Here is a 13,054-nt window from a genome sequence, read left to right as displayed (position 1 = left end):
CCCCAGCCCTCCCACTCAGGGCCCAGCATCCCAGCCATTTGCCCCACTGCTGTGCCTCAGTTTGGCCAACCGCCCACGATGTGCTTATCTCTCGCACAACCTCGGTCACCTGTGTTGTGTGAGCTGCTTCTTTTCAATAAATCTTTTCCTACATATCTCCTACTGCCACGGGGTACCTGGCTGAACCCTGATTCATATAGCTAAGATACATACAATTTAGAATGTTTTCCTTCAATCCATTCACCTTCTTTTCCAAAAAATAAATTTATCTTGCACACAAAATTTATATCCCTACCATAAGTAGAAAACTAGTACCACCTGCCAGCACAGAAGGAAGCCATAAAGACAAACACAATAAAAACAAAGGCGATGCCGTGGAATCCCAGCTGGATGCTACTGCCTGCCAAGGCTCAGAGCACGAGGCCCATCCTGCTGGTGTTAACAAGAACATGAGAGAGTTGATTTGGTGCCAGGGTGTGTCTACATCAAGGACAAAGTCTCAAGGAGATGCTGACCGGAAAGACTGATAGAGAGCTGAGAAGGGAATACATTTCTCACCACCTGTACCACGTGCCCAAGCACGTCCCATCTGGAATCCTCTCCCGTGCAACCAGAGGTTTCCATCCAGCACCTGCAGACACAACACGGCAGGGTTGTGGAAAAGCAGCTGGGAGCGTGCGGAAGGATTTTCCTTCCCGGTGGTTACTCAGTGTCCAGAACAACTGGTCTTGGTTTAGCTGCAGGGAATTGCCAAATCCAGCCGTGAGGACACTAGAATCGACCCACTGGCTTCGTCTTTCCTTTGTACCCTGAGAACGGGGCCCAGTAGAAAGCTCCCTAGTGACATATTCGGGCGTCAAGGTCATACCCCTTTTTGGCGACAGAAGCACAGAAGCCACTGTAATACTGCCCTTTCCCCAGCAGCTAGAGGAGGCATCAGCCCAAATTCTCAGGTGTCACTGCGGGGGCTCCCTGTACCAAAGGGAAAGGATCCTGGGCCCCAGGAAGCAATGTTCAGAAGGAAGAGTTTTTTTGGTGACCCCTCTGCTTCCTAAGGAGCTCATTCTGTGCCTAGCCACAGTGCTACGGTTCTTTGGGCCCCACTGACCACATAAGTAACCGGATTCACGTACACGGCACACAGCAGAGCTCTTTTCTAAACCCCCACTTGTGTCACTGGCTCACTTCTTGTTTGACAAGAGGTTTCAGGTGTTCACAAGTAAACTGTAGGAATCCAAGCCAATGGAAAGACACAACAGGCACTCCTCGAAACAGAGCCTGTAATATGTTTGGACCCCCAGATTAGGCAAAGTAACACGAAGATGAGGTCAGAGTTCAAATCCTAGCTCTGACACTCCTCAGTGCTAAGACCTTGAAGCAAATAATTCTCTAACCCTCAGTCTCTTCATCTATGAAATGGGCCCAAGAATAGAACTGTAGTAGATGCCTTATCACTGCCTTCTTTGGGATAAAGAACCCTGATTTTCTTTGGGAGTACCATCCCCTCCCAATCTCTGTCCGTATGCTATGAATGGAGTAAGACCTTACTCCCTCCAGCAAAGAACCTGTGGTACATACGTGACCTGGCTGTTGCCAATGAGTTTAGTCTCCCTTTCCAGTTCAGGAATGAGAATTCAAGCCAAGGCAGTCCGCTGAGGCAAAGCACATTCTTTCTACTGGGATGTTGAGGCTGGTGGGATATAAGCCAGACCTGCTGGTGGCCATCTTTGCCACATCATAAAGAGTTCTGCTGGGAAGAAAGTCAGTATAAAGGAAGGCAAGGCAGTATGAGAAGAGAGGTAGGGAGAGTCCAATCATGTCATTTGAACACCTAGATCCTGCAAGGCCTAAGGCTATCACGATTTTTCCTAAAGTCAGCATCAGGTAAAACTAGCTTGGACACCAACGAAAGCTGAATCAAGCTAACCACTGCTTGCATCCACACTAAACAGCTACACTCATAAGATGATACGGAGATTAAATGAGAATGCCATAGATAGTAGGTGCTCAATAAACACTAGCTGTCATGGGAAGGGGGGAGCTCACTGAAACAACGCCACCTAAAGTACCTCTCCATTTGCTCACACGGGGCGAGCACTTACCCCATACGTGGCAGTCAGGACTTCTCCATGGTAGCCGGCAGCCCAGACAGCCAGCAAGCTCCAATGAGCATGTTGCTGACGCCCCACATCGTAGGCTTCAGGGATGAGAAGTTAAGAAAACCATTTTTTGTAAGTAGGAACACTCTTACAAAGCTCATGCTAGCCACCACTCTGTGCTGTGTGGCTTGGTGGACCTCAGCAAAGCTACTGAAGTGGGAAAATCATTTTGCCGCTGGTTAAGCCGGGACAAGCTCTGAGAAGTAAGCATCACGCAGCTACAGAAGCTGGACTTTTTCAAAAGGAAAAAAAAGTAGGGGCGAGAGAAAAATTCATCTTGTTTCTAAAATCCAGATTTAGATGCTGCCAAGAGTTATGCGTGACACAACCCCACTACATCTTGATGACAAGAAAGATTTAATAATTACTTTTTTTTAAAGGTTGACATACTTAACCGTTCTTCCAAAAATACCAATGGAGAAGGGGGGAACAGATGGAAAGTGACAAAATGCATCAATTGCCCACATCATTTCAAACAGCAGCAGTCAGGAGGAGAAGTCAGTCAGCAAGTTACTCAGCTACCATGGCAGATTTCATTTGTACTTGCTACAGATAAGGCCCATCCTCTAAAAGACAAAAAGAAAAGAAAAAGGGAAAAAAAAATCTGGTAAAAGAAAACATTATAGAAGGGATGTGGTTGGATAGACTCTTAAAAACAATCTTTAATGGCTTCTGAATTCTTCCAAAGTCAATGTCATGGGCAGGCAACTTATGACATGGGTTTCATTTGTTAGGGTAAGGGCAGGCGGGAGGTAAGAAATTAAAACTAGGGTGCCTGGGTGGCTCAGTCGGTTTGAAAGGAACAATCCAAATGACAGCCCTACCTTAGTTTAAAGCTAGGTTCTCTTTTCTGCTTATTATGGATCTTTGATAAGAAATACAATTGCTGAGAAGTCTGTTTTGCTTGCTGTTTGCTACGAGCATTGTGAGACCTTTCCTGAATGTAACCCGCTGTGTAGTAGAATGGGTTGCAAACCTTCCTAAATGTAGTCTGATATGTAATGGAATGAGTGATTGTACATAAACTAACCGGCATTTTTCGCTTCTCTAAACCTGCTTGCTTAGCACATTCCTCACCTACCCCCTTCCCCCTTTTTCCTCCCGCCACAAGTAACGGACAAAGCCTTCCCGCCAAAGGACAGAAAAAGGACGCCCAATCAGAGAACAACAAATGTCCTTACTTTAAAACCAACTAATCAGGCCCCTCATAATTTGAAACCTCACCTGTGCTATTTGTCTCTGTCTATAAAAACGCTGTACCAACCCTGATCGAGGCCTCTTAGCGTCACCGGCAACGAGTGCGCAGAGGTCCAGGTTCGAACCTGCAATAAACGACCCTTGCCGCTTGGCTTTGACTTACGACTCTGGTGGTTTTTTGTGGGAGGTTTTGGAACTTCAGGCATTACAGGTTAAGCATCCAACTCGTGGTTTTGGCTCAGGTCATGATCTCACAGTTTGTGAGTTCAAGCCCTGCACTGGGCTCAGCACAGAGCCTGCTTGGGATTCTCTGTCTCCCTCTCTCTGCCCCTCCCCTGCTCACTCTGTCTCTCTGTCTCAAAAATAAATAAATAAATAAACATCTAAAACTTATTGAGTAGCTACCATATGAGTTCTCTCCTTTAATCCTCACCCCCATTGCATAAGCTAGGTAATTAATAACCCCACTGTACAGATCTTGAGTTCAAAATGATTAAGCAATATACTTAAAGTCACACTAGAAATGACAAAGCACAGGTCTGCACACCCCAAAACTTATGCCCAAAACCAATGCCCACCCTATAAATCTTTGTTTTCTCACTTCCTCTCCCAATTTTGTATTGTATCTGTCTCTTTATTCCCTCTCTATAAGAACTGGAGCTCAGTGAGAATATGGACCAGGTCTATCCTGTTGTATTATATTAATTCACTACATGATAGTTGTTACTTCTCCACGTAGCCACCTTAAGCACCGGTTCATTCATCCAGCAGTCCGAGACCCACTTTTACCCCAGGCTGGTATAATCTGTTCAAAAAAAATATTTGAGGAAGGACACAGGAAAGAGGGAAGGAAACCTGGTCTAGCCAGGCACCTCTTGATCCTCAAGGAAGCTCAAAACCTGGATAGATGTTATGGCAACCACTATTCGAGTGGCTTTCCTCTATTTTGTTCTTTCAGCCCTTTGGGATCCATGAGGAGTCAATGCCCATTAGAACTGTCCAGTCAGGCAAAATCTAAGAAACAGGAGGATGAGCTTGAGATTACAGTAATAATTGCTAACACTTTTTTACCTGTGTCCTTTCTGTCTGCCTGGCACACGTTTAATCATTTCATTTACATTAACTAGGAGAATCTCCATAGCAATGCTGTGAGGTACTATAAGCATCTTCACTTTCACAGATGAGTACTAAGGCCCAAAGGGGTGAAGCCATGTGACCAGGTGATAAATGGTACAAGGCAAAGCAGCTGACTCTGGAGCTTGTGCAGGAATCTACCATATCTGTCCTCAGTGGGTAAGCATGCCCCATAAACTATGTTCATCCTAGACTTCAGGCATATCTGGACGAGAGGGCTCTGCCTGAAGAAACAAGGAGTCCAGGAAAGAAGAACAGGCATGGGGTTGTCCAAGGCCTCTCCAAACATAATAAGCCAGTGTCAGGATGGGGAAGGAGTTTCACCAACAGCTGCCCATAAAACCCTCTCCCAACCCAGTCCCCAAAGGCTCATGCGACCTTGGCAATGGAAGGTAAAATAACAGCGGCATTAACATTAAAATCGCTGGAACCCTGAATGGATTCAGTTGCTATGGAGGCGGCCCCCAGATGCAGACCTCATCCTCCTCCTCGTTGGGGCTGGTCAGTGGGGCACAGAACAGATGGCAGACAGCAGGGACGGCCACAGAAGGGCATGCAGAACTGCCACTGTGGGCACCCCCGAGACAGGAAAACCAGAGCAGCATTGCTGACAAATGCCTGGGGTTACCAAGAAGAGAGCAGACATGATCACGAGTACTTTGAGCGGGGCTGGCATTTCCACAGAGAAATTCTTATTTGTCTCTATCATCCAGAGCCTACTTTTACCCTGGGCTGGTATAATCTGGAAAGTACAATGATCTTTATCCACTAAAAACAAACAACACAATAAATCAAACATCGGATGGATATATATCTATACGTACACACACATGGGTTTTGTATGTGAGTATATGTACAGACATTAGTGTACTCACACATCCTTCATTTGCAATGTTACCAAGTATGTATATTTTCTTCTCCCCTGAGTCACTGAGTCATTTGAAAACGCAGAGAAGCAATTCTTAACCCTTGTGGTGATTTCTTCAGTTTACCTGAATGAAGAACTTCTTCAAAATATCCTTCAGAAGAGACCCACTTGGAGCAAACCTCTGGGACTCAACTCATAAAATGCATTTGCCTATTTTTAAGATCCTACAGCAGCAATGACCCTCATTCCTACAGCCCTCTCCCTCCACACCACACACACTGTTCCTTCAGTTCTCAGGGGCACCTGCCTCACCTCCCCAACCTGCTTTAAATCCCTTTGGCCAAGAACTGACTGCTCCACTTCTCTCCCTTCCATCCCGGTGCCCAGCAAATAGCAATGGCCCCTTCAACTCTCCCCTCAACATGTGGAAGTTGAGATTTGAGAAGCAGCACCCCTGGTATCTACTCTCCCCTGTGCCATCCTGTCCTCCTGCCTGCTCCACCCCTGAGAACCACAGTCTCCAATTCTGGAATGACCTGGGACACAGGGTGGGTTGAAGACTGAGCCAAGTCAGAGAAGCAGTGCTGAAAGGCACCGCGGAGGTTTCTTGTGCCACCATTCATCCAGCAAATGTTAACTGAGCATTTACAGAATGACAACCAACCCCTAAACCCTGGTAAAAGGAGCAGTGAGATCAGCTTATTTCCTCAGCTATCCTTTTCTTCTGTTGTACATCTCCAAATCATTAGAAAGTCCGTTCACAGTTTGAACCAAAATCTTCCTTCCCATAACTTACCTCCTTTGATTTAGATATTAAACTGCATTGTTGGGAGATGGGCTAAATGGGTGATGGGTCCTAAGGAGGGCACCTATGATGAGCACTGGGTGCTATATGTAAATAATAAGTCACTGAATTCTACTCCTGAAACCAACATTGCACTGTACATTAACTAAAATTTAAATTAAAAAAGGAAAAATTAAATTAAATTAAAAACTGCATTGTAATTAAACTATGAGGATTTAAATATAAAAATAAGACCCAAAGGGTATTGGGAAAAAATATAGGGAAACATATAATCTTAGATCAGGAGAGATTTTTCTAGATATGCCACCAGAAGAGAATTAATTAAATTTTTGATGGATTAAAAATTAAGTAAAATTTTTGATGAAGTTGGCAGTATAAGTATCTGAAATATGTATACACTAAATCAAAGGCAAGAAAGAAACTGAAAAGAAACATTTGCAACCTAGATGGCAAGCAAGGGCTAAGAGTCTTCTTATTAAAAACTTTTAACATCGACAAGAAAAAGATAAGACAGGCAGAAAAAAATAGGGAAAAGACACAAATAGGCAATTCATAAGAAGGTATAAAAAAGGCCAAATCGGAAAGAAAAAACACTTAACCTCACTAATAATCCAAAACATACAAATTAAGGCAAAATACTACATTTTGCTGATCAATCTGGCAAGTTATTCTAAAATCATAATAACCAGTGCTAGGGGAAATGTAGGGAAGTAGGTACTCACATATTAGTAGGACAGCCTACACAACAGTTTGGCCACACACATCAAAAGCAAAAACAAAAAGAAAAAGAAACACCTTAAAATGTTCACAATCCTTTCAATCTTAGAACTTCCAATTCTAGGACTTTATATTAAGGAAATACTCAAAAGTGTGCACAAACATGTATTTCCAGTGCTATTCATCCCAGAATTCACTACAGTAGATAAAAATTGAGGAAAATATGTACAAAATAGATTTTTTTTTTAAACAAACCATGATAAATCCCTGAAATAGAATACTTTGTAACCCTTGAGAATAGTGTTGTGGAAAAATACTTAATGACTTTAAAAGTTGATTGTAAGATTTAGCTGTAAAAAAAAAAAAGCCAGTTTTAAAATGTGTTCTTTAAAAAATCGTATTATAACGTATATACCATGTCTATTTGTCTAGAGAAATTAATAGGTTATAACCTGAAGGGTTAACAGATGATCGTGAGAAATGAGATTCACTCACTCTCTTCCTCTCTCTCTCATTTCTTTGTAATTTTCCAGTTTTTTTGGCAATGATTATCAGTTTCTTTTCTACTAGTAAAATTCTGTATTGTGAGCTAAGATTACATTCAGTGTTTTAAGAGGCTCTACCACACAATCTGTTCATGTTTAATCTTTCATAAAAAATAAAGCCCAGGAAATTTTGTTTCCTGGTGTTACCTAGTTGAGTTTTTAACCTAAATGCCAATTTTTGCATTTATGCCTGCAGAATGTCATCATTTTGGCTGGGACACTGACTTCCAGCCTGCTGGGGTCCTTTTGACTCCCTTCTATGTCATGGATACCTTAGCTTCCTGGCTCAGTACCTATGGGAAATTTAATCAATTCCTTCTCCTCCTTCCCCCGCTCCCCCTGGGTACAGAATGGAGGATGGGCTGCTGTGGGGTCATCCCCAACCGCCCCCTTCCCCACCCCATCTAATCCTGCAGGGGCAGTGGATCGGGAAGAAGAGACAGCACAGTTAACCATGTCGACCCCCAGGACACGGGAACAGAATGGCAAAGAGGGAAATAGTATCAAAACAGAGAGATTATATGGAGGAGCCACAGAAAAACATTCTGCCTCCAATCTGATTACAGAGCCAAAGAAATAAGACCTCCGGGGCCAGCTCTCCTGGCTGCCTGCCTCATCCGCAGACCCAGGCACTGTGGTTGACCCATTCTGCATCACTCACTTAAATGGCAACGACATCTGACAGACAGAGCATCGAGCCATGGCCCCGTGTGTCCCTAATGTGGTTAGAGCTGGAGAAATTCTTCATCAGAGAATATACTAAAGTGTTTAGTGTCCCCTGGATGCATTAGGGGCGGGTTCTGTCAGCCTCTGTGAAGCACCTCTGTGTGTTTATCCTGAAAACCCCTGAGCTGGCTCCACACTGATGCCCTCATTACTCATCTCCAGAACCCCAGCCAGTCTCCATGACTCAGCCAGGTGGCCCCATCACGGCCCCTTTTCTCTCTTCATTTCCTTCCAGGTCTCCTCTGGGTCCCTTGCCTCCCTCTTTCCTGGGAGCCACAGTCCCCAGCTAAGCTGCAAAAAGGATCCCACTTGCTGTCCTTACCCTCATCCTCCCATGCCCCCTAATACCTCCAGCTCTTCCCTGCTCCCCAGCATCTCTGCCCGTCCTTCCTGTCCTTCAGGGCCTGGCAAAGGCCACCTTCTCCTGAAGTCTTCTCAGCTCTCATTAGCCAGAATTAGGAGTGCTCTCCAGCGCTCACAGGGAACTTTTATTTCTCTCCAGCACTTCTGAAGCAAACATCTAAGGACAGTAGAGGGGTGGGGGGAGGTGGGGTGGGGAGCCAGCGTAAGGGAGAGTGTCAGCTCCTACAGGGAGGAAAGACTACCACCTCCTGTTCTTTTATGCTTTGCATACAGTATAAACCCAAGTTCATGGGCTTGGTGTACCTGGCTTGGAGTTTCTCATACTATATGTACTATACTCATACTATATTATACTACCCATGTACTATATATACTACATTATACTATACTGCATTGTACTATATCTATATCTGATTTCCTATGAAAAAGAAGGATTTACAATCATTCCTAACAACCATTATTATGTAAACACTTACCTCCCTAACATTCAGAAGTCTGAAGTTAGGAAAAAACCCCTACAAAAGAAACTCATTATAACTCATCGTAATTACATCATTGTTGCTGCTGCTGTTAATCACCTTCATTTACTATGCAGCTGTTATGAACCAGGTCCTGCTCTATGTGATCTGGGCATAGTGTTTCCAATCATTGCAATACTAGCACAAGGTAAGTCCTGATTCCACATTAGAAATGGGAGATATTAAGGCACAGAGAGGTACAGTGATTTGCCCACTGTCTGACTACTCAAAATTCATGAAGTCAGGATTTAAACCTGAGATCCAACTCCATATTCCTGCTCTCTCCACCATTCAGTGTTCTCTGGTAAACTCTAAGACTCTTCCTGCAGATCGTGAATTATTGAGCTGTACTTAGGTGGTTTTGTTGGGCGAAGAGTAATGTCATGGTTAAGAATAGGGTTCAGGGGCACCTGGGTGGCTCAGTCGGTTAAGCATCCAACTTCGGCTCAAGTCATGATTTCATAGTTCATGGGTTCAAGCCCTGAGTCGGGCTCTGGGCTGACAGCTCAGAACCTGGAGCCTGCTTTCGATTCTGTCTCTCTTTCTCTAGCTCTCTCTCCCTCTGCCCCTGCCCCCCACCTCTCTCTCTCTCAAAAATAAAATTTTAAAAAAAATAAAAAAAAAAAAAGAATAGGGTTCAGTAGCCAGGCATCCTGGGTTTAAATCCTGGCTCCACTGTTTACTAGCTGGGAGACCGTGTTCAAGGCACTCACCTTCTTCATGGTGGAGTTTCCTCATCTGTGAAATGGCAAGTTGGCTCAATGAAATCTTAGCTATTGAAATCCTGTATGCCAACCATGTCCTGGCAAAGAGCTCATGAATTCCTGAGAGCAACTCTACAAGAAAAGCATAATCAACCCAGCAGGGAAGCTTATGAGGTAAAGAGCTGGAAAGAGTTTTGAAACCACCACAACTTGGAAGATTCCTCAAAAATTAAAAACAAAATCCAAAAGTATCTTGTTAGTAATTTGGAAGTCATTTTATAGTTCCTAGGATGCTTATGATGAGCACATTTTTAGAGATGTGAGGTTTACCAGTTGTCCTGGCAATCTGGAAAAGTGTGAGAGTGTGAGGATCAGAAAGGAGCTCTGTGCTTTCAGTAGTCCATTTAAAACCCTTCTTTCAACAAGTCTTTAACTCCAATAGGGAAAAGTCCAAATGCCTGAGCCTGCCCTATACAAATCTTACTAAGTTAGCCTCAGGCCAAATTGCCAGTCTTGTTACTTCACACACTAACCTTCCAATTCCGAATAGTGCAAGCTTCTACTCAACCTTCAATACCCAGCTCTAGTGCCCCTTGCTCAGTAGAACCTTAATGGATTTCTGTGGGGAGAGGTCATTGTTACTCCATCCCTGTTGCTATAGTCCTTTTGTACCCTCTCTACTGAAGCCCTCCTTACATTGTGCACTGAAGGTTTATGTGTCTGCCTCCACTCTTTGTCATAGACAGTGAGGTGGCCAAGGGCTACAGTAACAACCTGGTCATCTTTCACCTTTGCATCCCAAGTACCTGGCACCTATCAAGTACCAAGTATATATTTCTGAGTGCACACATAGATAAATAACTTTTAATGCTAGTCAAAAAGTCACTACAACTGAAACCAGAATTTTGTTTGAGCTTGATAAATAGTAACTCCTAAATCACCACCAGCATGATCATCATCTTCATCATCAGGATCATTAAGATTGCAGCAATACAGGTGGTGTAACTGAGAAAACTCAAGACCCTCTGTGGAGGATTTTCTTGCACTAGTCTCCTAAATAACCCACATCAATCAAAAGACTTTCTCAGGTCTCAGATATAACTACCTTCCTTATGCAGTCAATGTGCTAACTATGTAATAGCAAAAGCACGAAGACCATTCAAAAGTTGATTTACTGCTCTTGTAGGAACACATAAGCCTATGTCCACTGAGATAGCACACAGTAGGCACCCCGGTAAATATCTGCAGCATGATGAGTATTTACGGTGTGAGATGGCTATACCGTGATGCCAGCTTGGAATCCAACTGTCCACATTCTTCTATTTAAACCACCTAGTTATGAAGGAACAGGTGGTGTTACAAGGAAAAAAAAGCACTCAGTCAGAAAACCCAGGTTTAGGTCCTAGCTCTGCTGCTTAGCAGCTGGGTGACCTTGGGCAAATCACTTGGCAATCTGGGAAACAGTTTCCTCATCTGTAAAAATAGGCATAATTTGCCTTGCCTGGCTGTGGGAATCCCAAAAAATCAATACATGAGAAAGTTTCTAATACAGGCCTGATGTGGTAGTCAACGGACATCGGTAGGGTATGAACTTGGTTCTGTGGCTTTGCTAGACTTCTTTCCTGTACCTCAACCTCAGGACCTAGAATTTTATTTGTATCCATCCTATCAGCATCCAAAATAAGAAGAGGAAGGAAGAATAGAAAACAGAAGTGAAGCATTGACTCCTTGGGGGGAAAAAAAGATGCCTTATCCAATTGGACTAGGGGTGGGGCTGAGAGAAAGCAGCAGGAAAAACCATCAGACACACCACACACACACACACACACACACACACACACACACACACACACACACCAGACGCTGGGTATGATAATGTGGAAAAACTCAGCTTATTTTGGCTATATAAAATATGACACTCTCCTTTACAGGAACCACTTGCTATCTGTGCCTAATTGTATACTCATGCACATGATTAAATATATCTGGCTTCACTGGACTATATGTTAGTATGCACGTGGTATCTTCATTAATGTGTTGCTTATTTGTTGAAGTCAGACAGCTGCCACTTTTAAAAATTAAAGAATGTGTTGCCTCTCATTCTTGCTGATATTTGTGACCAAGAAAAAAGCAACTTAAAAAAATACATGGATGCACCCATTAGAGTGGCAATTATCAACAAAATGGGAAGTGACAACTGTCATGTTGGTAAGGAGGTGGAGGAATTGGAATCCTTGTGCGTTGCCAGTGGGATTTAAAAATGGTGCAGCCACGGGGGGAAACAGTAGGCAGTCCCTCAAAAAATTAAAAATAGAAATGCCATATAATCCAACAGTTCCACTTCTGGATTTTTACTCGAAAGAATCAAAAGCAGAGACCGGGACAGATACTTACACAACAGTGTTCATAGCAGCATTATTTACAATAGGCAAAAGGTGGAAACAACCCAAATGTCTACCAAAACATGAACGAATAACCAAGATGTGGTACACACATACAAAGGAATATTACCCAGCCTTAAAAAGAAAGGAAATTCTGATATAATGCTACACATGAAGACATTATACTAAGTGAAATAAGCCAGACATAAAAGGACAAATATTGTATGATTCTACTTATATGAGGTACCTAGAATAGGCAAATTCACACAGACAGGAAGAGAAGGGTGGTCACCAGGAACCAGGAGAGGGGGTAATAGGGAGTTGTTGTTTGAAGGGTATAGAAATGATGGTTGTGCAACACTGTAATTGTACTTAATACTGCTGAAATCTACACTTAACAGTGGTTTTAACAGTGGTTAAAATGATGAATTTTATGCCGTGCATATTTTAGCACAATAAAAAAAAATATATACATATATAGAATACTTTTATTCTACAGTATAGCCACCTCACACCATAAATAAATATAAATGTATACATATATATATTTGCAGTGAATCTGCAAAACCCAGGTCCTCATCCTTGATAAAAGCAGAACCCCAGTCCTGTGCAACCCCACCCCCACCCCCCTCTTTTTCTCTACCCATGACCTCGCTGTGTGGCCACACACACACACACACATTATATATAGATATAGATGATATAGATATAGATATAGATATAGATATAGATATAGATATAGATATAGATATAGATAGATATAGATATAGATATCTATATATATATATATAATACTTTTTTGTGGTGTGCTGTTTGGGTTGGTTCTCAATTTCTCCTTAATTGTTTCAGTATAATAGCTGGCAAAATGGCAATGGAGGAACTGTCCCAAGCTGGCCAGCTTCAGTTCCTTTCTGGAGACCTGCATTTGGAAGGATCC

This window comes from Leopardus geoffroyi, chromosome D2 (genome assembly GCF_018350155.1).
Source record: "Leopardus geoffroyi isolate Oge1 chromosome D2, O.geoffroyi_Oge1_pat1.0, whole genome shotgun sequence".
NCBI lineage: Eukaryota > Metazoa > Chordata > Mammalia > Carnivora > Felidae > Leopardus > Leopardus geoffroyi.
This window is presented reverse-complemented; position numbering follows the sequence as displayed.